Consider the following 5,573-nt stretch of genomic DNA (forward strand, 5'->3'; position numbering starts at 1 on the left):
CGTGTCCTTGTGGACCTACGAAGTTCAGTGGTAACTTGATCATGATCATCATCATTAACTTCCTCTCTAGTCGGTGCAGGCACCACAGAAACATTTTCTTGTGCTGCGCTACTTTCCGGTTCGAGAGGGGTCATCTCATCAAGTTCCACTTTCCTCCCACTTACTTCTTTTGAGAGAAACTCTTTCTCCAGAAAGGACCCGTTCTTGGCAACGAAGATCTTGCCTTCGGATCTGAGGTAGAAGGTATACCCAATGGTTTCCTTAGGGTATCCTATGAAGACGCATTTTTCCAACTTGGGTTCGAGCTTTTCAGGTTGAAGTTTCTTGACATAAGCATCGCATCCCCAAACTTTAAGAAACGACAGCTTAGGTTTCTTTCCAAACCATAATTCATACGGTGTCGTCTCAACGGATTTCGACGGAGCCCTATTTAAAGTGAATGCGGCAGTCTGTAAAGCATAGCCCCAAAATGAGAGCGGTAGATCGGTAAGAGACATAATAGATCGCACCATATCCAATAGAGTGCGATTACGATGTTCGGACACACCATTTTGCTGAGGTGTTCCAGGCGGCATGAGTTGTGAAACTATTCCACATTTCCTTAAGTGTGTGCCAAATTCGTGACTCAAATATTCCCCTCCATGATCTGATCGTAAGAACTTTATTTTCCTGTCACGTTGATTCTCAACCTCACTCTGAAATTCCTTGAACTTTTCAAAGGTCTCAGACTTGTGTTTCATTAGGTAGACATACCCATATCTACTCAAGTCATCAGTGAGAGTGAGAACATAACGATAGCCTCCGCGAGCCTCAACACTCATTGGACCGCACACATCAGTATGTATGATTTCTAATAAGTTGGTTGCTCGCTCCATTGTTCCGGAGAACGGAGTCTTGGTCATCTTACCCATGAGGCATGGTTCGCACGTGTCAAATGATTCGTAATCAAGAGACTCTAAAAGTCCATCAGCATGGAGCTTCTTCATGCGCTTCACACCAATGTGACCAAGATGGCAGTGCCACAAGTATGTGGAACTATCATTATCAACCTTACATCTTTTGGTACTCACACTATGAATATGTGTAACACTACGTTCGAGATTCATTAAGAATAAACCATTAACCAGCGGGGCATGACCATAAAACATATCTCTCATATAAATAGAACAACCATTATTCTCGGATTTAAATGAGTAGCCATCTCGAATTAAACGAGATCCTGATACAATGTTCATGCTCAAAGCTGGCACTAAATAACAATTATTGAGGTTTAAAACTAATCCCGTAGGTAAATGTAGAGGTAGCGTGCCGACGGCGATCACATCGACCTTGGAACCATTCCCGACGCGCATCGTCACCTCGTCCTTTGCCAGCAGTCTCCGTTTATTCCGCAGCTCCTGCTTTGAGTTACAAATATGAGCAACCGCACCGGTATCAAATAACCAGGAGCTACTACGAGTGCTGGTAAGATACACATCAATAACATGTATATCACATATACCTTTGGTGTTGCCGGCCTTCTTGTCCGCTAAGTACTTGGGGCAGTTCCGCTTCCAGTGACCACTTCCCTTGCAATAAAAGCACTCAGTCTCAGGCATGGGTCCATTCTTTGGCTTCTTCCCGGCAACTGGCTTACCGGGCGCGGCAACTCCCTTGCCGTCCTTCTTGAAGTTCTTCTTACCCTTGCCTTTCTTGAACTTAGTGGTTTTATTCACCATCAACACTTGATGTTCCTTTTTGATCTCCACCTCCGCTGATTTCAGCATTGAATATACCTCAGGAATGGTCTGTTCCATCCCCTGCATATTGAAGTTCATCACAAAGCTCTTGTAGCTCGGTGGAAGCGACTGAAGGATTCTGTCAATGACTGCGTCATCCGGGAGATTAACTCCCAGCTGAGACAAGCGGTTGTGTAACCCAGACATTTTGAGTATGTGCTCACTGACAGAACTATTTTCCTCCATCTTACAACTGAAGAACTTGTCAGAGACCTCATATCTCTCGACCCGGGCATGAGCTTGGAAAACCATTTTCAGCTCTTCGAACATCTCATATGCTCCGTGTTGCTCAAAACGCTTTTGGAGCCCCGGTTCTAAGCTGTAAAGCATGCCGCACTGAACGAGGGAGTAATCATCAGAACGCTGCTGCCAAGCGTTCATAACGTCTTGGTTCTCTGGGATGGGTGCGTCACCTAGCGGTGCTTCTAGGACATAATCTTTCTTGGCAGCTATGAGGATGATCCTCAGGTTCCGGACCCAGTCCGTATAGTTGCTGCCATCATCTTTCAGCTTGGTTTTCTCTAGGAACGCGTTGAAGTTGAGGGCAACGTGGGCCATTTGATCTACAAGACATATTGTAAAGATTTTAGACTAAGTTCATGATAATTAAGTTCATCTAATCAAATTATTCAATGAACTCCCACTCAGATAGACATCCCTCTAGTCATCTAAGTGAAACATGATCCGAGTCAACTAGGCCGTGTCCGATCATCACGTGAGACGGACTAGTCAACATCGGTGAACATCTTCATGTTGATCGTATCTTCTATACGACTCATGCTCGACCTTTCGGTGTTCCGTGTTCCGAGGCCATGTCTGTACATGCTAGGCTCATCAAGTCAACCTAAGTGTATTGCGTGTGTAAATCTGGCTTACACATGTTGTATTCGAACGTTAGAATCTATCACACCCGATCATCACGTGGTGCTTCGAAACAACGAACCTTCGCAACGGTGCACAGTTAGGGGGAACACTTTCTTGAAATTATTGCGAGGGATCATCTTATTTAAGCTACCGTCGTTCTAAGCAGATAAGATGTAAAACATGATAAACATCACATGCAATCAAATAGTGACATGATATGGCCAATATCATTTTGCTCCTTTGATCTCCATCTTCGGGGCACCATGATCATCTTCATCACCAGCATGACACCATGATCTCCATCATCATGATCTCCATCATCGTGTCTTCATGAAGTTGTCACGCCAACGATTACTTCTACTTCTATGGCTAACGTGTTTAGCAATAAAGTAAAGTAATTTACATGGCGTTATTCAATGACACGCAGGTCATACAAAAAAATAAAGACAACTCCTATGGCTCCTGCCGGTTGTCATACTCATCGACATGCAAGTCGTGATTCCTATTACAAGAACATGATCAATCTCATACATCACATACATCATTCATCACATCCTTTTGGCCATATCACATCACACGGCATATGTTGCAAAAACAACTTAGACGTCCTCTAATTGTTGTTGCAAGTTTTTACGTGGCTGCTATAGGTTTCTTAGCAAGAACGTTTCTTACCTACGCCAAAACCACAACGTGATATGCCAATTTCTATTTACCCTTCATAAGGACCCTTTTCATCGAATCCGATTCGACTAAAGTGGGAGAGACAGACACCCGCTAGCCACCTTATGCAACTAGTGCATGTCAGTCGGTGGAACCTGTCTCACGTAAGCGTACGTGTAAGGTCGGTCCGGGCCGCTTCATCCCACGATGCCGCCGAAACAAGATAAGACTAGTAGTGGCAAGAAAATTGACAACATCTACGCCCACAACAAGTTTGTGTTCTACTAGTGCACAGAAACTACGCATAGACCTAGCTCATGATGCCACTGTTGGGGATCGTAGCAGAAATTAAAAATTTTCTATGCATTACCAAGATCAATCTATGGAGTCATCTAGCAACGAGAGAGAGGAGTGCATCAACATACCCTTGTAGATTGCGAGCGGAAGCATTCAAGTGAACGGGGTTGATGGAGTCGTACTCGTCGTGATCCAAATCACCGATGACCGAGCGCCGAACGCCGAACGGACGGCACCTCCGCGTTCAACACACGTACGGAGCAGCGACGTCTCCTCCTTCTTGATCCAGCAAGGGGGAAGGAGAGGTTGATGGAGATCCAGCAGGACGACGGCGTGGTGGTGGAAGTAGCGGGATTCCAACAGGGCTTCGCCAAGCGCTGCGGGAGGAGGGAGATGTGTCACGGGAGGGAGAGGAGGCGCCAGGGCTTGGGTGCGGCTGCCCTCCCTTCCCCCCTCTTTATATAGGGATCCAGGGGGGCGCCGGCCCCCTGAGATCCCATCTCAAGGGGGGGCGGCGGCCAGGGGGGGGGACTTGCTCCCCAAGTCAAGTGGGGCGCCCCACACCCGTAGGGTTTCCAACCCTAGGCGCAGGGGAGGCCCAACGGGGGCGCACCAGCCCACCAGGGGCTGGTTCCCTTCCCCACTTCAGCCCATGGGGCCCTCCGGGATAGGTGGCCCTACCCGGTGGACCCCTGGGACCCTTCCGGTGGTCCCGGTACAATACCGGTGACCCCCGAAACTTTCCCGGTGGCCGAAACTGGACTTCCTATATATAATTCTTCACCTCCGGACCATTCCGGAACTCCTCGTGACGTCCGGGATCTCATCCGGGACTCCGAACAACTTTCGGGTTACCGCATACTAGTATATCTACAACCCTAGCGTCACCAAACCTTAAGTGTGTAGACCCTAGGGTTCGGGAGACATGCAGACATGACCGAGACGACTCTCCGGTCAATAACCAACAGCGGGATCTGGATACCCATGTTGGCTCCCACATGTTCCACGATGATCTCATCGGATGAACCACGATGTCGAGGATTCAATCAATCCTGTATACAATTCCCTTTGTCAATCGGTACGTTACTTGCCCGAGATTCGATCGTCGGTATCCCAATACCTTGTTCAATCTCGTTACCAGCAAGTCACTTTACTCGTACCGTAATGCATGATCCCGTGAACAAACACTTGGTCACATTGAGCTCATTATGATGATGCATTACCGAGTGGGCCCAGAGATACCTCTCCGTCATACAGAGTGACAAATCCCAGTCTTGATTCGTGCCAACCCAACAGACACTTTCGGAGATACCCGTAGTGCACCTTTATAGCCACCCAGTTACGTTGTGACGTTTGGCACGCCCAAAGCACTCCTATGGTATCCGGGAGTTGCACAATCTCATGGTCTAATGAAATGATACTTGACATTTGGAAAAGCTCTAGCAAACGAACTACACGATCTTGTGCTATGCTTAGGATTGGGTCTTGTCCATCACATCATTCTCCTAATGATGTGATCCCGTTATCAATGACATCCAATGTCCATAGTCAGGAAACCATGACTATCTGTTGATCAACGAGCTAGTCAACTAGAGGCTCACTAGGGACATGTTGTGGTCTATGTATTCACACATGTATTACGATTTCCGGATAACACAATTATAGCATGAACAACACACAATTATCATGAACAAGGAAATATAATAATAACCATTTTATTATTGCCTCTAGGGCATATTTCCAACAAAATTATCGTGCACCCTGACCCCCAATGCATCTATCTCGGAATCATTCATAGGCCTGACCGCAGCTAAATTACGAATCATCTCTAAAGCGCGTTCAGCCTCCAAATCAAGCATATGATTGACGGAACTAGAAATTTCACTATCATTTCTGCCTAATGAAACTCCTAATTGACTTGCATTATTAATAATCTCATTATTAGTATAGTGCAAAATGGAATTAGATATGTTG

The sequence above is a fragment of the Triticum aestivum genome, chromosome 1D, assembly GCF_018294505.1.
Source record: "Triticum aestivum cultivar Chinese Spring chromosome 1D, IWGSC CS RefSeq v2.1, whole genome shotgun sequence".
In the NCBI taxonomy this organism is placed as follows: Eukaryota; Viridiplantae; Streptophyta; class Magnoliopsida; order Poales; family Poaceae; genus Triticum; species Triticum aestivum.